Here is a 21,964-nt window from a genome sequence, read left to right on the forward strand (position 1 = left end):
CCGCCGTCGTTTCTGGAGTCGTAGGAAGCTCACCGTTCGAAAGGCGCCGGGAGAACGGTGGTTCTGTCGCGCTCCCGGCAACGTCGCACCGACGCTCGTCTTCGTCAGCCTCCTGCTGCGTCGTGAGAAGGGCGAAGAGTTCTGGAAGGTTTGCTTGCCTGTTGGACGGCGAGCTGCTGGAACCGATGCCCCTAGGTCCGAAGAACCACATCTTCGACTCGAACTTCCTTTTGCTGCGGCGCTTCGGAGCAGCGACGCTTGACATGTCTTGAAGCTGGCCAGGGTTGTGATGTTGTACATGCGGAAGCTCCGGGAGCGTTGATACTGGCAGCCAGATTCCGACGGTAGACGTGGAACGATTTCACCGCGAGCAGGGCGCGCAGCTCGAGCCCGGACCGCACATCCAAAGATCGAGTCAGCGAATGCAGCCAGGCAGCAACGGGGCAGGGTAGTAAGGCACGCACGCTCGAGGCCCCCAATGCTGCCTCAGCTTTCTCTTCTTCCACAGACGCGGGCGCGCTATTCGTTGCTCCGTTCCGGCCGTTTTACTGCGAAGCTTCCTTTGCCGTGACCTAGCTAGGCCCGGAGGCGAGTATTTTTTTTTTCAATAACAGCGCACAAAAGACTGTAGGTAAAGAGACACACTATACGTTTCCCGTGCAGATCGCGTTTCCTACGTAGTGCAGTTGAAGTACAATGAAGACTGGTTGGTACAGCCAGCGCTGTGTTTGTCGTCCCCCCTTAATTTTGCGCCGTTCGATTTCCTTCAGGCGGCGGTCGACGCTGGTGCGATAGAACGATGGTGCGATAGAACGACGAGGCTCCACGAGCGTAAATGAGCCTTCACTCCCGATGAATTCCATGCCGCTCCTTTGGAAAGCGCCTCCTCCCTGTTTCCCTATCTCTTCCTCCATTCCCCCACCCCGCCACCACCGCGCAGATCGATATCAGCTCGATCGATAAATCAGATGCCGACGCGCAAGTCACTCCCCCTCTTTCCCTCGACCCACCTTCCCCGCGCACCCTCCTCCCCTTTTTGCTCCCACTCAGCGGGTGAAGCGGCCACTCCGCAAGACTTGTTGCTGGCATGTAATCTAGGCTACCTCCCGGTACCACCCCTCTTGTGCGTACGTGTGTACTTCGCGTTCCCTTCATATGCCGTATTTACTCCTAATCTAGGCGCGCCTAGACTCTAAAGGCCGCCGCTTGGAGAGTAACGCAGCATGGTACCGGCACAGGAACACGGGTATGCGAATGCGGCAGCTTTGTCCTCGTCGCTTGTACTCAGCGCGTCTATCCGTGCCCCGTGTCCGATAATTGAGTCGTATACCATCGTGCACCAAGTATAGTCACCAACTATAGTGACCTGTCACGCTTCTAAGCTGAGCCCCCAAATTATGTAGGGTTAAGAAAAAAAACGTATTTTCTAGAATTAAAGCCGTTGCCCAGATAATACTGTTAACGACGACTGTCCCATTAAAGAAGAAGAATGTCGCGGTTTTGCCCCGAAAGGCGTAGCATCGATTGCGATAGCAAAATTAGTGGACAGCTACACGAAGTAAGGATAACAGTCTTATCGGCCGTACAAACTTGTAAACATAGGCACACTAACTAAATCAACAAGCGCGGTGTCATGCGCGCACAAGCAAACAGGAATACATCTCACTCGAGAACCGCGGAAAATCGCTGTCAGAACGCTGGAGTAAGCAAGCGCGTCAGCTGCAGCGAGCGAATCGACCTTCGTGGTGCCGCTCGCATCAACGCGAACAAAGCCGCGAGAACACAGAGCGCGGCGGGCTGTGTACCCGTCGTAGATGGCTTTCGAGATACAGCGGCCCGGGCAGACGCGCGCGGACGCCCGGAGTAGAACGGCCCCTCCCCCCTCGTCCCTTCTCCCCCCCCCCCCCCCCCCCCCCGGTGTCTTACTCTCGACGGAAGACGGCGCGCTTCTTCCCCAGTTTCCTCCGTCGCGTGGGCGAAATGGAGCAGCGATCGCTGGCTCACCGTTGTAAGCTTTCGCTTGCGCAAACAACGTATACGGCGCGATATGCAACGCTATTATCGCCCTTAGACTTTATACGAAACCTCACGGCGACGGCAGAAGTTCGCCTGGAGTGTCCATATAATTGCTATCGCAATAAAATAGAAGAAAGAAAAGCAAGAAACGTTTTATTTATGGATGACCAGCGCTCAGTCCACACGCTTGCCCCCGTTCACTGTTGGCCAATTGTATACACTGCCAACGCGTACTCGGTGCCAGCGCCTCGCCGAAAGCGGACGTCGCAGAAAAAAGAAAGAAAAGAAAAACGACTGTGTTCACACTGTACCGCGTTCAAAGTTGTCGAAATGGAGTACCGTTACAGTGCGCTGTAGTACCCACCACGTAGTACCTACTGTGTGGCAGTGGCAGTGACAGTAATGACTACGTTGCTATCTTTTCGCGCTGGGGTTACGACATTCCATTTTTCTTTCACCCACTTCCGACGGCTCCTAACGAAATCTCCGAATCCAAGCCGACTCGGAGTTCGTAACTCGTTTTTTTTTTAAGCCATCTGCCTAGATTCGAATCAATACGGTACATATGTATTTTCGTTCCCTGTTCCCTAAAAAAAGAACTTTTCCTTTTCTTTCGCTTGACCAGCCCACGTCGCGACGATCCCTCGAGAGGCTCGTTCCATAAAGCTTAGGATGGGGGACTCCGGGGGCACCACGCAGTTTCCTCGGGCGCGTTGAATGTTTCCATCGCTACATGATCGCGGTCAATTAACTGCGCACACCCGGGCCTGGTCCGCCTCACAAACACGCACAAAAAAAAAAAAAAATGAACGCCGCTCGCGGCGCACGGGAAAGGCTCGCCCCCGTCCCTGGGAAATTACCGCTCGCGTGAATGGAGTTCTGCGCTCGCGACTTCTCCGCTGAAGTGGCGACGGTGCAGCGAGCTCTCGAGTGCATGCATGCGTGCGTGTGGTGTGTGCGGTTTTGTTGCATGTTGACGCAAAGTCGAGTTTGCACGCTTGACCGGTCGACTTGACCCTTCCATGCAGCGTCACCGATGTACCGGTACGCTTCCGCCTTTCTCTCCCCTCGTGTTCCTTTTCACATTACTGTTATCAGATAATAATGTGAGGACCGCACCAATCAATCAATCAATCAATCAATCAATCAGTAGATAGATAGATAGATAGATAGATAGATAGATAGATAGATAGATAGATAGATAGATAGATAGATAGATAGATAGATAGATAGATAGATAGATAGATAGATAGATAGATAGATAGATAGATAGATTCACTGTTTGATTCATTGACTGATTGATCGATTGATTCACCGTGAGAGCATTAGCCATTATCCATTAAATTTTTTAAAAAGAATTTCTTCATAACCAAGAATAAACCGCTGTGTTCGTTTTATAATACCCGAAGAAAGAAACGACGCTGGCGCTGCGCCAAATGCGAGAACGTCAGTCAGTCAGTCAAGAATTTTATTGAAGTCCTGAGGAGTTTCAATCCGTTGGAGATCCCACGCGGGGAACTCCTCCGGCAGAAACCGTAGGCGACGCCCAAGTCGGGACGGGAACGTGGTGACGCTCCGCCAGTTCTTGGGCCCTCTGGACGGCCTTGAGTTGGAGTTTGAGGTGCGGGCTTTTGAGGGCTTCTTCCCATTCGGGCTCACTGGAGAGAGGGCCCTCTGGTAACGCGGTACATTGCCAAAGCATGTGCGAGAGTGAGCAATAAAGTTCTGGGCAGTCTGGGCAATTTGCCGGGATTTCTGAGTTTTAGTGACTTAGTAGGCCTCGTGACGGATACGAGTCCGTTTGTAGCATTCGAAACGCGGCCGCCAGCGCGCGTTCGAGTTTGGCGTGTGGGAGCGGGAATTTGGTTCTGCCTTTCCGATAGTGGGAGGTGATTTCTTGGTAAGTGAGCAGCGGGTCATTAAACTGAATGTCCAGCCCCTCGGAGGCCGTGGTACCGTCGCGGCGGGCAAGTTCTCGCGCACGGTCGTGGGCCGTTTCATTGAGGTTAGCTTTTTGCGGGTGAATGTCTTTCCCCATGTGAGCGGGGAACCAGGAGAGGCACCGTTTGCTCTCTTTTGAGCTCGCTAGTAGTATACGCGCTGCTTCTTTAGATACGTTGCCGCATTCGTAGGCCGGAATTGCGGCACGCGAGTCCGTGAAGACATAAGTAAATGTGGGGTCTGCCATGGCGATGGCTACGGCTATTTGTTCTGCTTTAGCGCTGGTGCTCGTTTTAACCGATGCGGATGATCGTAGCGTTCCGTTGCCGTCCACGACCGCTATTGCGAAAGTGGATGTGCTGCCGTACTGGGCCGCGTCCACAAATGCGGTGGCTTCACGATCCGCGTCGATGCGGTCGAGAATCGCGCGGGCGCGGGCCCGGCGCCTACCTACGTTGTGTTGTGGGTGGACGTTTCTGGGAAACGGTGAGACTTTGTATTTGTCTCTAATTTCGCTCGGTAAGGTAACCGCGTGCTCGAGATAAGGAGAAGGGGAGACGTTGGCTTCATTTGGGAAAAAAAAGCTACACTGAAAAGGTTAAAAGGACGCTAAGGAGCTCCCCATTGAGTCAGTTTATGGTTCAGTAAAATGACTTGCGTTCATTGTGGGTTGGCTGATTGCTGAGCCATGCATATTGGTGCTACAAGGAAAGAAAGAGTCAGGAAGTAAGGATTTCTTTCCGTTTCTTTCTATTCTCTCCTTCCCGATTCTTTATTCCTCTGCATAGCACTCATTCCTAGAAATATAGTATTTCGAAAACCTGTTCGCGTTTCTTTGGCAGACGCCGCTTAAGCTTCGCTGCTATACGTGGCGTTCCGCTACGTACAGTATTCCGCAAGGACCAACGCTTCTAGGAGGCCCTTCTTGTACCATCTGAGAAGCTAACCAGGAGGCTGCAGCATATGACCCAGCGCAGAACCAAATAAGCAGCACTATATCAAGCAAATAAGCTCTGCGAAAGCCCGAAATGGTGGACGAAAATTTAGAGGACGCTTAAGCTTCGCCTTTAAGAGGAAGCTTCGGCTTGGGGGCTCGTATCAAAATGCATGGGAACGGAAAAATCGTTTTTCTTGGCAACCAGTGCACGAAAATTGATTAGGTTTGTTGCACCTAAAAGCGAAAGTTAAGATCTAGTGACCGTCGGTTGCGCATTTTCGAGGTATGCCGTCATTTTCTTTAAAATAAATATTGCCAAATATCTCAAATTTTCAGAAAATGAAGCTATCAAGTTTGCAACTCTGTAACTCAACAATGAAAAACGATATAACGATTCTGTAAGCTGACTTTAATAGTACATCTAAACCGGACAAAGTTTATTTATTATACGTGGATATCAAGCAAAGCTCCAATATGTGAGTAGAGCTTTTGCATCATCCCTGTAAACAATGTCACAAATTGCCGTAAGTTACAAATCGACACATCAAATTTGTCCGCTTTGGATGCTCTAACGAGTGCATTTTACTGACCTGCGGTACCTGTTCTTGATGCAGAGCTACGGATTTGTAAACTTCGTGCTTCAATATTCTTTTCAAACTTACTATGTTTTGAAAATTCTTTTTAAAGATATTCAGCCCCTAAATCGAAATTCCGCTTCCAGCGGTCACTAGAATCTAACTTTCTCTCCCAAATGCAACTTATTTTATTAAAATCGGTCCAGTGGTTATCACAGAAAAGCGTATCTGAGTTTTACGCGTATTTGAGTAGGCAGCATCGGGGTTGGGCCCGAGCTAAAGCTTCCTCTTGAGAATGTAACGTGATAGCATTCAAAGATCCCTGCCTGTTTCTTACGCTTGCCGGCAAATGCGGCTTATGTAACCGTAATGTTTACGGGGAAACGCTGGCGGCAAACGCTATGCCTGAAGGGAGCTTTCTGGTAGAAACGCGGCCTCTTGCGTGAGCACGTCCCGGAGGTAGCGCACAGGCGCACAAAATAGATTGCATCATTTTCAGGTTTCTGTTATTGTTTCGCACTTTTAATATTACAGTCTGAGAAGGTTTAACATAAAAGGCATGCGTTGTCGGTGTGTTCTTGTGACGTTTGTTTGTGGGCTGTCGTTCTGAAAATTTCTAGGGATAATTTTTGTCAAGAATGTAAGAGAAATGTATGAGCACCTTTAGTCGTAGAACGGCGTGGCAATATAACCCGCATATACCGCATGTCGCGCGGCAAGGCATGACATATGCCTTTACCTAATATATATATATATATATATACTGACATTTTCGCTCACGCACAACGCCAACGCGGACGCCGACAGCGCATTTTCTGAGGCACGGGGCCCTTAACGCTGTCGCGTTAAAATTCGTGAAAAGGGGGAAAATCTTCCTTCACTCAAAGACAACTTCACGTAGAAACCGCAGGTTGGTGTGATAATCTTGGCTATAATGTTTTCCGATCTGGCATTCTGAATGTTTATCAAGGGTACAGTGAATAACAGCGGATATATCGTGTAATTTACTATTGTTCTGTTATTATTATTATTATTATTGCTATTATTATTGTTATTGTTGTTATTCTTATTTTTGTTGTTTATTGATTTAGCTTACAAGGACCTTACAGGCCCCCGTAGGAGCATGACGTAAGGGGGTTATTAACGGAAACAGTACTATAAGAGCCAGCAAACATATTATGTAGCAAGTGGCACTTTACATTTCTAATACTAACACGAGGGATACAGTACACTTTCAAAATGTAACTGATGCGCAGTACAAACCAGAATGCAACTGAGAAATAACAATGAAAAGCATTAAGTCGGTGAACAGATTAAAACGGTGTTATTGAAAGATGACTGCTGACTTGGTTAGGGAAGGAATCATGGTTTGTTAAGGAGGCGATAGTATCGGGCAAATTGTTCCACAGTGAAATGGCACGTGGAAGTGCAGAGCTGTCGAAGGTTAATGTGTGACCGAAGATGCGCGAGTAACTGAAATTGTTATGCAGGCGTTTTGACATGCGCAAAGGCCTTTCGAGAGGTGGTGGAGACAGCCTATTACCATATTAGTACTTGTGAAATAAACAGAGAAGTGCGATGCAACGGCGAGTTTCAAGTGAAATGATGTCATGAATCAGTTAGTCTCAGTTACGCTATGAGAATTGTTATATTCGCAAGAAATAAAACATTATGCTCTGTTCTGCACGGCTTCTAGCACACTGATTCGATATTTTTGATGAGGCGGCCACACAGGGCTTGCAAATTCCAGTTGTGGCCAGACAAATGTTGCATATGCAAGCTTCCGGATGCTGGTTGGTGCGTTTTTTTTTAAGTTTATTTGAAAATACCCCAAAGTTCGTGAGGCTTTGGCGCAAATGGCGGTGACGTGGGATGCCCAGGACAGGTTAGGAGCGAGGTGAACTCCGACATACTTATATGAAGATGCTTCCGAGACCTGAGAGTAGTTAAGAAAGTAGGTGAACTTAGAATCGACATGCTTACGGCTAAAAGTGATAACGTTACATTTAGATTCGTTAAGATGCGTTTGCAGGTACTACACCAATCAGAAACATTTTTGAGGTCATTTTGAAGTCCAATGTGGTCGTCGATAGAATTAATGGTACGGTAAATTATACAATCGTCAGCAAAAAGACGGATAGAAGAAGATATGTTAGTAGGCAGGTCGTTGATGTATATTAGCAATAGAAAGGGTCCTAAAACGCCGCCTTGTGGAACACCGGAAGTGACATAGCAAGGGGGTGAATACGAACTGTTAACAACTTTGAACTGCTGGCGAAGTGCCAAAAATTCCGTAGCCAAGAAAGAGTTAGCGAATCTAGCCGGAGTGAAGATAATCTCGAGATTAGACGACAATGAGCGACATGGTCAAAGGCTTTTGAGTAATCAAGGAAAATGCAATCGGATTGTTTGTTGTTATTCATGCTAAAATGTAGGTCGGTTGTAAGTTGTTGTTGTTGTTCCTGCAAATCGCAGAGCACCGGTTGACACATGTGGTTTCAGGAAACGTCATCCTTCTTCTTGCGCCGCTGATTGGAAGTTACTCTCCGAGCACAAACTGTCGTTCACGGCGTAATGAAACCCGTGCATGCAAAGTGGGTCATTTGTAAACGCTCCAGAGAGAAACTCATCCCGCTGCCGATTTGAGTTTCTGGGCCTGGCCGCGCTGACCGCAGGGAACCGCACCAAGTGGGAACACCCGTTTTGCGGAAGCTAATATGTTGTCACTGCGGACTGCGGACGCGTACGTGGAAGAGTGGCGTAAAATAAACGAAAAATAAAGAAGCTCGAGAGGCAACAGCGTTTTTCGGAGAAGTTGGTTGCCACAAAACGGAGAAATCCGTCACGGCGAAATCGAAAAGGAGGATCCTCTGTTGATGAAACGGTCCGCACGAGTTCGAAATCCACAAAAGCGAGATAGATAGATAAACATCTTCATTTGGAGCCGTGAGCAACTTATCAATAATTATTGCCTTAAATTAGAGAACACGTAAGATGTTTCGACGTGATAGGACGCAAAGCAACGCGAATTAAGATCAGGACGGGAAACAGGCTCTGTTACACCAAGGAGAGGGATAGTGCATCGGAAAATTACCACGACGCTCGTAACAACAATACGTGTGCAGTTCGGCGAAGCGCAGAACATCGACTCTGTGGCGCAATTTTACACGTTACTGAGAAAGGTTTCGTGTCATATAACACCGTGATAGGTATGAACCAACTATTCCAGAAACAAGCAGCGATAAGATATTACACATACCATACGTATTCGAATACAGGGCAAAAGTTCCTTTTTCTTCCAGAAATGATGCCCAAAATGAGTAATCGACCTATATTCGCGACCAAAAAAACATCGCCCTACTATGAGTAAACAAAGTTAGCAAAAGTACCGAGCTAATGGATTTCCTCCGTCACGCCTGCGGTAAAGCCAGTCTGGAGATTAGCGAGACTAGCTTTTCTAAAGCTCGACATCAACCGCGTTCGGTAGCACCAAGGACGACGTCGTTTAGTGGTTTGGGGAACCGAGGACGCCTTGCAAAGCATCCCAGAAAGAAGGCTTCTCTGGCGGCTCCGACCAGTATGCAGCTGGTGGCATCGACTAACGAGACTACAGTAGCTGAGCTCACGGTAAATGATCGTGTTAGTAATTTCCGAAATTCTACCGTTTCTTTCAAAAGAATGGGTCGAACTATACTGGAAATATGTGTATTTCTTCATTTCCCGGTGAGTTGAACGTAGCTTTAAATAATAATACGTGTTTTTTTCATTGGTTGTTATGCGCATTTAATTTTTATCTGGCAAACCAACAAGTAATAATATCCAATAAGTTGAACACGCGATAAACCTCACGTATACACAAGCACACACACACACCGTATCTCTTTCTGTACCGCTATCTCTCCCTCTCTCAGCAAAGTCAACTGCGAGATATGACGGAGTTATGGGCTAATTGGTATATATGACGTCATACCCAGCCAGACAAACCTTTAGGTAGCTCATGCGAGCCACACCTCTTCAGCATTACAGCGCCTTTCGACGGAGATTATTATTATTATTTTTTTTATTATTATTATGTATGGAAACATACAAACACAAAAAAGAAACAGGGAGGGAGCAAGCTGACAACTGACACCGAGAGGGGCACAACGCCTGCTTACTCTAGCTCTACCGAATTCGCACAGATACACCGACATGCGCATGGTGACTCCCTACATGCCTTCCTGGATACTGAACGAAAGTTACTCCACTTTTACTCCATTTCCTCGGTATATCGGAGCCTCAGGGCCGTAAGAGTGATCCGCCAGATTGTTCCCGTCCTAAGGTGCCCTACTATGCGTAAACAAAGTTAGCAAAAGTACCGAGCTAATGGATTTCCTCCATCACGCCCGCGGTAAAGCCAGTCTAGAGATTATCAAGACTGGCTTTTCTAAAGCTCGACATCGACCACATTCAGTAGCACCAAGGACGACGTCATTTATGGTTTGGGGAGCCGAGGACGCCAGATTTCGCTACAGTCGCTACTTCGCTACAGTCGGGGCTCGCGAGAGCCAGCCGAATATCTGGCCGGCCGTGAAGCAAGCACTGTAGAATAATTTGCACCCTAAAAACGAACAGGAGTGCAAATCGGTCTATAACTCACACCCTTACCTGAAAAGGGTGTATGTCATAGACCCATTCGCACACTTAATAATTTTTAATGGCATAAATTATTTTAAAAATTTTACAGTGCAGCGTGACTAGAAAAACAGGAACCGCTGCTAAATAGCTTTGAGGAATAGCATGCGCAGGAACAGGAACATAAAAGAGTACAGAAATGAACACACGTGACGTCATTCGTGTCCTCTTTGGTCCCCGTTATGCGACGATGATCTGTGTCCCTAAAAAACGCCATAAGTGTGAACCCCCAATAAGCCCATTTTGCTACACTTATAAACCACTGGAACGGTGGGTGGTGTGAAATCGTCTATGAATTGTCTATAAATCGTCTATGAATAATCTATGAATCGTCTATGAATTGTCTATGAATCGTATATAAATGGTCTATGAATCCTCTATGAATCGTCTATAAGTTGTCTATAAATCGTCTATAAGTTTGCCCGAGAGTGCTCGGGCTTAGGTTGTCTTCCAGTATAATGAACGTTGTGCGAGAATGGGCGCGCAACTACAGCGGACTGCGAACGTAGTACACATTAACCTGTGCGACCAAAACATACGTCCGCTGAGCCCGAGAAAAACTTCGGAGAAGTACTCGTATAGTACTATTCGATGCTGGACTATAGTCGTTTCGTACTTTTTGCGGTGGAAGAATACTCGAAAAAGGATTGTCAGGAAACCATCGGACAGGAAATAAACATTTGTGAAGGACCTTCTTTCCTGTCAGGCCATTTGGTTACATTTTTTTTTCGCGCGTATTTTCCTACCGCAAGAAAAGAAAAACTATTCGTTGATGGGCATAGCAGGCTCCAACTACCTCTCCCAAGGGGGATAGGAGGGATCGATGAAATTCATATGTAGCACTTAAGTAAAGTTAAAAGGAGTATAGTGACACATATTTTTCGAAGCTCTAGAAAATACAACCCACGGGTCTCGACCGCAACAGCTCGTTTGAAGGTTGGGAAACGCTTACAGCATATCTTAGCTTAATACTACTATTGGTCTCGAAATCCCTGACCTGGCGTAGTTCACGTTGTCGTGACGTCATAAGTCGGAGCAAAATGGGCTGAGGATGTCTAACGATAAGACTTAGGTATGATGACGCCGTTCAGTAAAAAATAAATAAATGAACAACACTGCCGCGAGCATTCCATCTGGTTACGCTCGCGTGTAGCGGCGTGTGATGTTGGGGGTCACGTGTAATGACGTCACGACGCATCCTTTTCCTGCGCACCGGAATTGAAATAAGGTCGTAGAAACAGGAGTTGTACTAAATTTTTTAAAGCACTCATACGCTTGTCAGTACTTTCTCTGTGGTTTGGAGCGCTTGCATTTTCATTTAAGGGGGCCCTGCAACGTTCTTTCTTTGTGGCACGACCATCGAGGGACACTCTTGTTTCTTGCACAGCATTGCCGGTGCATCTCCTGAGACCACCGGGGACGAAATTCAGAATAAATCAGAATAAAATAGCAAAATATAGTACAGTACAAAATTCACGGGTTTCATTATAGATATCAGAGCATACATTTAGCTACGAGTTGAATTACTGAAGTGTCTGGAGTAACTGAAATCACTGATTACCGCACACCAAAGCACAGAGTCGTAGACTTCAGAGACCCGCCACGTGAGCTTGACTTTGGCGAAATTACTGAAAACCCGGAATTAGAAAGCGGAAGTAATGACGTCACTAATGATGTCACACGCGAGAAGGTGGCACGATATTTAACCGGCTAATTAATCGAGAACAGTTGCGTGGCACAGACTGAACATCTGCCTAGCGGACCGGATGTGACGTCACTCCCTCCCCTCTTGCTTCTCTCCTGGCGCACACCTGCTCGCTCGCAACAGCTGCGAGCGCTCGCTCGTTACATGCTCTGGCGTCGCCACCGGAGAGATGTGTTTCGTGCGCCACTCGCTAGGGGGCTACACCCCACCAGGTGGCACGCGCTGCGTTTCCTCCTCGCCCTCTCACGCTCCTCGCCCGCATGTCGCGCCAGGGGAAAGACGTTCGCTCGCTTAACCTAAAGAACACCAACGCCGAGGTGCGAGTGCCACAAAGAGACACCTAAGTCAAAAATTAGGGTCGCCTATCATTTAAAGTGTTTCCGTCTTTAAATCCCTGACTTCTTTTAAATCCAGAATGATATAGCATGTCGACAACGCCGAAAGCGCGATTGAGTGATAGGGGGCTAGCAAAATAGTGGCCGCCCTCTTCCGTACGCAGCAGCCGCCGTACCACTCCCTAGAAGAGCTGGCTGGAAAACAACGGTTGTCTCCACTGTTACCCGGGCTATAGCAACTCTGGCTTGCAAACAAGGAGACACAAGATAGTGCGCTGTCTTGGTTTTGTTTGGCCCCGTTTTTAGCGCTGTTCGTTTTTCGACCTCATTCTGTACCGCTGGAGTGCCTTTATTATAGAATACTGAGATGAACGAATAAATAATGATCACTTTGCACATGGCAACTTAAGTTACTCGGCTGCCATATTCAAAATGCAAGCAGACGACGAAGGAAAACCTTTCATCTCGCATTTAACTCTTCTATAGTGACCTCACTGGTTGTTTCCAATCACTGCGGGCCTCTTACAGAACTACATCGGAAGTCTCGAATCCGTAGCGTACTTCGCAAAGCTTTCTTTTCGACGGCGTTGTTACCATGTTCACAACAAACCATGTGCGTTGGACAAAAATTGCGGCGGAACCCATCTGAAAAGTGGGACACACCTAACGGCGCCTGCCCAGCGACCCGAATTGGCATCAAATAGATTCGTTGGAGACCAGCACAGGCCGAGTGGCACATATCCCAGGGCTCTAACCAAGACCGTGTCCGCGAGTTTCTTCGAACAGCGGTACCTACCCAATTCCGCATCTTACAGTGACGCATATCCACGTGAAAGTGGTTCATTGAAGACCTGGACGTATGTACCCCCATGAGCAAAAGCATATGGACCACAGGGTCACCGAGGAAACGGAAGTTCTTCGTAATTAACACTCGTAAACGGAAACTGACTAGAGCACTAGAAAATTTGGGAAACCAAGTTTGCACTGCAGTATTCAATTTCAAGTTGCATTCACAGACAGCGGAGAAAATTAGTTTTATCGCGAAATCGCTGGTCCGTACACTTTTGCTCACGGGTGCACACATTGACACATGCTCAGTGACCCAAGTTGGTAGGACCTTTGGTTTCGAACCCTGTTACCTCAGTACAGCAGACCCGACGCTCTATGGGTTCGACCGCGGACTACCCGGTGAATCAGGTAGACAAAAAAAGGGCTAGATACAAACGCACATAGTTAGACAGGGAAAACAGGTGGAAGGCAGGAGATGGAAATTCAAGACGGTGAGCAAAACGAGAACAATGTGAAAGCCGGAGCCAACGTATCAACAAGTGGACTTGTCAAAAGTTGCCAATGGCAATTTTGACAGCACGCCGCCGTCCATAGCGGTGCTGAAACAACATTGAAATCAGTTGCTAGGCTGTTTCTTTCGTGTACAAAAGACTAGGGACGTCACTTCCCTCGTCACAAGCTGTCGTCGCCACGGCAACTTTCGCAACATTCATCTTTACCGGGAAAAGTATGCGTGCTTCGTATTGATATCAGGAGCGCCTTATAATTAATCATGTGGTTCGGATGATTGTTTTGTGCTTGTTCTTTATTGGAAGGAATGCTGTTCTGTATGTTGTATGCGTGATTGCAAAGAATGCATGCACTGTTCGCTTCACCTTGCCGAATGCTTGAAGCCTCCTCTGCCTTACGGGAGTACAAGGCATAGCTCCTGGCTATGCACTTCCGCCGGGATCGGTCCGCATTTTTGCTAACGGACGCGCACACGAAAAATTCCGGCCAACTAGTGACAAACGGCTTCGCTGCAAAACAAAACGTTGAATATCAAAAGCGTAAATAAATGCCGACCATCCTCATATTCAATTTCGTGCCGCAAGCTCAACCTGCGGTCCGACAACTCGACCCAGTGCTTGCGTGTTTCGGGGAGTTTTGCTTTGGAGGAAAGATAAAAACTGGCCGCCTATCTTTGAGTGCTTCGTGTAAGCAGGAGGCTGTATTGCAACAATAACAGCTTGCCCTGCGACATCATTTCACGTCCAGTCTAGTGACTTCGTTATTAAAGCGAAGCTGTATATGGTAAGGTTCTGAAAATTTCTGCGTCTATCTATCGAGTCACAGTCTACCTGCCAATCTATGACAGTCGAGGCGTGCGTGCGTGTGTGTGTGTGTGTGTGCGTGTGTGTGTGTGTGTGTGTGTGTGTGTGTGTGTGTGTGTGTGTGTGTGTGTGTGTGTGTGTGTGTGTGTGTGTGTGTGTGTGTGTGTGTGTGTGTGTGTGTGAACGCCGAGGTTCGAGCGGGGACTTTGTGGCTAACCCGTTTGGTGCCACGTGCGCGTTCTGTGTTCGACTGCCAGACCACGAAGTTACGTGTCTTTATTCAATAAATATTGCAATAACCATAAAATCAATGTAGTTGTCAATACAGGCGTCCCAGTACAGCTTTGCTGGTTACCCTTCTTCACGGAGTGGACAGGCAATAAATTCTTAAAGCGAAGCTTTATATGGCTAGTCGAAGAGAAAATGCGTCTGACCGCGCCTGTGTACAGAAAACTATCATCACCAGCAATGGCTCGAGCGTCGTCGTCCTCTTCCACAGCTGGCTCGTTGGCGCCCCTGGGCGCAACCACCGCGGGAACGCGCTCATGCCACTGCCCCCGTGTTGGTCATCGTCGTCTTCTTCCACAGCTGGCTCCGTTGCCCCCATCATTCCAGCGTAGAATTTCACTTCTGCCATCGTAGAGGAGAGGCCGTGTTTACGGAAGTATGAGCCATTGCCCACGGGGGTGTGAGCCATTCATTGTCTTACGTGACGGCGAGATTTAATTTTGAAGCAATTGAATTTTGAAGATTCGCAAAAGTCAATGGCGGGCGAATGCTCCTAACCACGCGGCCGAGCAAGCTTGAGACATCAAACGCAAGCGACAGCGGCGGACTGCGGGCATACCGCCACTGACGTGCGACTCCAGTGATAAACAGCGGGGCAGCACTTTTCAGCTTCGCTGGTTGGGCGGTAATTATTTTTTCAGTATTCTAATGCGTGCTTGAGAAACAAATTTTGTTGATGAAACTTGTAGTTAATTTAAAGAATACGAAAGATTTATTTTCACAAAAATGGTCTTGAGAAACTGATAACGACATTTTGAGCAAATCTAGGGAAATCTAGGGGAAAATATTCGAGTTAGAAAGAAAACTGGTTTACGAGGTTTGCAACACTGCAGACGCTATACGTCACGAATTCCTACGTAATCTCGCCGCATTTCGGCCGTAAATCAAATAATTGCGGTGTTGAACGTCTCGAAATTGGCACCGCATACGACAAGAACCAAACTAACTCAAATTTTAATTGGCAAAAGCACGAAATCAAACAAAAAATCGGAAGTAAAATTGTAGCTGGCATTGCAGTGCTCCTGAAGTAGTCGCAGCATGCGAATATCTCTTGTCCCCGCCTATATTTCGGGACGCGCTGTCTCCGCAAACTCGGACTGCCTTTCCTTGCGGTCCCGATTTCAGTAGCCGATCTGCGCCACGAAGCGTTGAAAGGTAATCCGCGAGATGCCGCCCACGTGACCGGCGCAAGTGGTCCGACCAGCCCACGGACCTCGGAGTCCGTGTAGTCAGGCTGCTGCTTTTTCACCGTCTGCGCTATCATTGGCGTCCGCTGCTCAGGCTTGTTCTTCGCAGGTGACCCTCCGTGGCTGGAACGTATGGTCTCAACATCTGAGCGCGGAGCAGCAGCCTGCAGCCTGCCTAATATGACCAGGCACTTGATGGAACTCTGGCACCGGCAATCACTTCGAACGACCTCGTCAACTCTTTTGTCAGCAGGGGGCACAGGATGGCGCATCGGTACGATGGGATGCATGCCCGACTCCTATCCCTTCTCGTGCTTGCTTAGCACGAGGTGGTGGAGACCACTGGGGCAGCACTGGCCATGGCTGGGACGACCGCGCTCCGTCTTGCGTGCTTGCCCCGTTCGCGGCGGTGTGCTTCTGCTCTCCCAGGGCAGTGCGGTTGTTCTTTACCTCCGCCCCAATACGTGTTGGTGCTGGTGGTGTCTCCGAGTGGCTTCCTGATCTTGACGCGAAGCTGATGCACCTCGCCGTCATGCGCCTCTCTCGGAGAGTTACTGGCGTCTTGAACCACTGGGCGGACTCCCACCCCTAAGTCTGGGGCGTCGGCATCGCACGTTTCCTGCACCGCCTGCAGGTCTCGCCACTGACGAAGGGGGAATTAAGTCACGTGGCTCCAGCAGTCCATAATTGCGCCCTTTTCTTGTTCCTTGTCCTCTCCGTCCACGGCGGACTCGCAAGATGGCCTGCTCGTGGAACTGGCACGTGCGAGCCGAGGTCTGCCGTCACTAGCCACCGCGTACTGGCTTTCGCTGTCGTTGGGACGTCACAAACGCGACCTGGCGGTAGCTCCGCGCTGGTCGAGGGATGAGACGCCGCGTTCTTCGTCTTCGAGGTCCTGGTGATAGATCGACAAGTACAACTCCGGCCGCCGGTCCACGAAGGCAGTGAGCGTGCCGTCGATTATTGTGCGAGCCGCAATAGTGGCCAGCCGGTTCTCCAGCTGGTCAATCTCCTCGGCCAGGCCTACCTCCAAGGTCTCTCGCACCATCCTCACGACCACGCCGGACTCGGTGAGAGCCTTCGGCTCTGGCTCTTCATTGACGGTGACTTCATCCTCTTCATTGAAGCTGGTTTCATTCTCGACGACATCGGATACGCTTGCTTCGCATTCCTTCCTGTCCGAAGGCTTGGCGCTGTCCGATGATGGCCGAGCTTCGCACCTGACAGTCGTCGTCGTTCCTGGAGTAGTCGGAAGCTCACCGTTCGAAAAGCGCCGGGTGACGGGTGGTTCTGTTGCGTCTCCGGCAACGTCACACCGACGCTCGTCTTTGGTAGCCTCCGGCTGCGTCGTGAGAAGGGCGAAGAGTTCCGGAAGGTTTGCCTGCATGTCGGACGACGAGGTGCCGGAATCGATGCCCCCCAGACCCAAGAACGACAGCTTCGACTGCAACTTGCTCCTCCTGTGGCGATTCGGAGCAGAGACGGTCGGCATGTCTTGAAGCTAGCCAGGGCTGTGACATGTAGCATAGGCGAAAGCTCCGGGAAGCTTGCTTCTGGCAGCCAGATTCCGGCGGCAGACGTGGAACGATTTCACCGTGAGCAGGGCGCGCAGCTCGTGCCTGAATCACGCGTCCAAAGATCCAGTCCCATCGGAACGGGGCCAGAGGGCACGCACGCTTGTGGTCTTGATACCGCCTCAGCTTTCTCTTCTTCGAAACACGCCGGCACGCTCTTTGTTGCTCCGTTCCGGTCGCTTTATAGCGAAGCTTTCCTCGACAGAGAAGCTGCTGGCCCTCGGACTCCACAACACGTTCGAGGAGCTCAAAGAAGCACAATTAGGGTCGCAGCTACTCAGACTCCAGCAGACTACCACGGGCAGAGAGCTCCTAAAAAAACTGGGGCATAAAGAAATTGAAAGGGAAGAACAAAGAACGGCAAACCTACCCGATGAGTATCGCAGTACCATCAAGGTAGGGTCCCTGCCAAGAAACATGGACCCGAATTTACACACAGCCAGGCGGAACGCTAGGGCAAAGTGTGTAGAAAAATACCTAGCAACCAAGGCGAACACGGTATACACGGACGCCGCGGTATATCCTCGAGAACGAAGGGAAAAAGAACAAAGAGTCGTCGCGGCAGTAATAGGCTCGGACTATAGGGAAATCGCTTGCGCGTCGGCACGGGATTGTACGGTAACCGAGGGAGAGGAAATGGCTGTTGCTCTAGCAGCTGTGGAGGGCTACCGCACAAAGAGATCCCTTATAATTCTAACAGACTCCAAGGAAGCATGCCGAAACTACATTAACGGCAGAATCGGTCTAAAAGCGCTCCAAATCTTCCTCCGCGCTGGCCAACAGAATAAACCCATTAGACACACCATCTTTTGGGTACCGGGGCACACTGAGATTGAGGGCAACCAAAGGGTAGATAGGATCGCTCGCGAGCATACAAACCGAGCGGACCTAAACAGAGATCCTGAGGACTTCATGACAGTGATCCCAACGTACTCTGACTTACTAAATTACCATAGAGGGACGAGGATCAGATATCCCCGGCCTCACAATACACTCACTCAAGAACAGGCAGTTTACTGGCGAAAGCTGCAGACAGGAACTTTCCCAAATTTACATAAACTATACAAAATGTTCCCAGGTCAATACAGGGACACATGCCCGTGGTGTGGCGCAATACCCACACTTTATCACATCACATGGGAGTGCAATACGAATAAGGCATTCCACAAAATAGAAAATCCGAGTGCGGAGCAGTGGGAGAGCGTGCTCTCCAGCGGCGACCCTAGCCTCCAACGGAGGCTGGTGGATCATGCCCGACGAGCAGCCACGCTCAGTGGTGCCCTGGAATAGGGGCGCCAACCATGCAGGCCGGAGATCGGCATCAACCAATAGAAGATGAAGACATCCGGCCCGACCGCTGAATTACTCTTTCTAGGGCAATAAAGTTTACTTCCTCCTCCTCCTCCTTGCATATTCTCCTTAGTTCGGCGTTCGGCGTCGTTTCATTGGCCGTGGATTTATTTGTGCATATATATATAGGGAAATTAGGCCACTGGCTATATAACCGAATAGACGATCTGCTGCTGGGCGCTCTCTTGCCGAGTAGGCAACCGTGCCAGTGGCTATGCGCTCATTCCTGGAGAACTCCCCAGAACGGACGTGCAATTGTCACACAAAAGATACAAAGTCACGTGTATGTCGTGTGCGTCGTGTGTGTCGTCCTTTATGTGCATATAGCACTCATCAACGTTCTTCCTTCGACAAGCATGATGTATTGCCTTGTTTGCCATATGCTACTGCCTGCTGCATTGATAACAAAAACAAGCTAAGAATCACTTAGATTCCGACATTGTTTTGCATCTGCCCACTTTTCTTGTTTTGTTTTTATTTGGAAATTAGCTCTGCGGCATAAGCCGCATGTCGCCGAACATCGACTATCTCTTCGAGATGCAGATGCTGTCTGGCGGGATCTTCCCCTAGAAACAGGTAAGCAGCTATTTGATAACGAATAGATGTCTTCGACGAACGATTCAAAAGCCTAGTAGCCGTCTTGATGACGACATTTTGCAGCCGTGGACGCCTAGAAGTAATTGAGCAAGCCCTGCTAACGTAACGATAAAAGTTGGCTAACGGATATCTTGACAAGAACAACAGGGGGCTTTTATTAGACATTTCCTCAAATGTTTTGTATAAGTGCACATGGTTACAGTAACACGAGGTGTATCCACAGTTGCAAAGTGTTTTATATGTGGCATGGACATCAAAGAAAAAAGTTTCTGTTACTGGATAGAGTGACGCACAGGAAGGTTTTTTTTCATATGTGAACCATGGAAGCAGAGCAGCACAGCCTGAATGGTTGACTAACGCATCCTGCTTATACCAATCAATTGAATGCCGCCCTGTCGCAACTATTTCGTAAAAAAAGATCTCTATTTTATGCTGATGTCATGATGCACCCTGATTGACTGAAACAAGGATGTCACCTCTGCATGAGACACATCATTGTTGACAAAACGTTGGCCTGCCAAATCTCCTGCGAACTGAAATGATTTCAAGCAGGGATACTTTTTCTACCCGCCGTGGTTGCTAGAGCATGCGTTTCTATACTGCTGGGACCCCATATTTTTCTGGGATGTGCTACAAAGGGCATTAAAGAAAGAGTTACCTTTAGATCCACATGGAATAAGATTCTTACCGGTAGAAACAGAGGCTTTTCCGTATGACGCTATAATGCTCCTGGGCCTCCACAGTTTGCGGAAAGCTAGAACGCAGTTCAACAATGCTGATGTCAATTCGTGACCTACACGTGATCACTTCATTGAATCTGTAGTACGGTTCAGGGATGTCCATCGGGCACTCCCTGAACAACCAACATGGATTGACATGCTAGATAAGCTTGCAGCATTGAAAAAATGTTAATATGTCGTGCCAGCAAAATCCTTGACATGTTTGCTTTTTGTGTAGTGTTTGTGTATGTCAAAGCCGGCAATAAAGACAAAAAAAAATGCCGTGGTTGATCAGTGGCTATGGTGCTGGGCTGCTGAGCACGAGGGCGCGGGATCGAATCCCGGCCGCGGCGGCCGCATTTCGAAGAGGGCGAAATGCGAAAACACCCGTGTATTTAGGTGCACGTTAAAGAACCCCAGGTGGTCGAAATTTCCGGAGTCCTCCACTACGGCGTGCCTCATAATCAGAAAGTGGTTTGGGCACGTAAAACCCAACAATTTAATTTTCTGCTAACTTTTTGTCAGTTATGTTGCGGTTCAGGCAGGAATGACACCCTGGTTTCGACGACACCAGGAGTATGTATACATATCGGAAGTATTGGCCTTCATTTTGACGGTGTGTGCATTTTTTATACGTACACATATATTAACACTGTTATGTGCCCTGTCGTCCGCTGCATTGAAAATGCATGTCACCAATGCCACCCAGCTTGAGGCGCCACCTGCTCGATTGCCGTCGAAGTTCGGCGCCTTATAAAACGCAGGCTAATACGCTGACGCGGGCTAGTGGCGCCGCCCAGCGTTACAAACGGGTACTATCCGGGGCATCCGAGATCCCGTGGCACACAAGTGGTGTCGCACAACCTCGTAGGACGCGGCGGATTTAATTTTTCGACACGGGGTGGCTCGCCGCGGCTGCAGGAAGCCAGAGAAGCGCAGATAAAACAATATCGTGTCGAGTAAAAGACTCGCTAACGTGGATGATAATAAATGGGCTGATTATAAAGTGCCCAAATGTCTGTGCGAGCTCAAAAGCGTAGACCCGGAATGAAGAAGGAGGTCAACGTAGTTCGAAACTAGTGCCTGAGTAAATTCTCACTTTCCTTCGCCGCTATACACTGTGTGTGCTTCACCGCATAACACACCTGTGTTTTATTTTGTTTCATTTATTTCCCCCGAAAGACCCCGTGAGGTGCTATTACCTAAGATGCAACAGAACACTTCAAGATTGCGTCAACAGGTACTCAGTCCCATGCTCAAACAAAAACATAATCAACAACAATAACAACAGTAATAATAATTGTTGTTGTAGTCATTATTATTATTATTATTATTATTATTATTATTATTATTATTATTATTATTATTATTATTATTATAAAAAACATGGTAGGCAGGTGATGGCGAACATAATGTCAGGAGGTGGGAAGCCATTATGGAACGCGCATAAGACCCTTGCCAGTCCTATAAAAATAGAAGTTTAGATCACGTTACGGTACGCCAAAACACAAACTAAAAGTGTGTGCTTCGGTAATGCTGGAAGTTCCACGCGGTTTGCATACGCCAACGGAAAACGCAAGCCCCGCTTGCGTTCCCCAACCAAAATATCCATAGACAGTTTTAGTACAGTTCACAGCCGTTAATTCGACCCTTGTTAAACCGCAATGTATGGTCAAAATATCCTAGAGTTCGAATTAATAAACAAAGGCAGAATCAACGAATTCAAATCCCTTTTTTTATAGGTTGAAGTAGAATGCAATGTATTTTTGCTGCTGCCTGTTGAACCAGCATGCGGCGAATATCGAGCACCGACATGTTTACCCGCTGTCTATCTATCTACCTATCTATCTATCTATCTATCTATCTATCTATCTATCTATCTATCTATCTATCTATCTATCTATCTATCTATCTATCTATCTATCTATCTATCTATCTATCTATCTATCTATCTGTCTGTCTGT

Source organism: Dermacentor andersoni, chromosome 8, assembly GCF_023375885.2.
Source record: "Dermacentor andersoni chromosome 8, qqDerAnde1_hic_scaffold, whole genome shotgun sequence".
NCBI lineage: Eukaryota > Metazoa > Arthropoda > Arachnida > Ixodida > Ixodidae > Dermacentor > Dermacentor andersoni.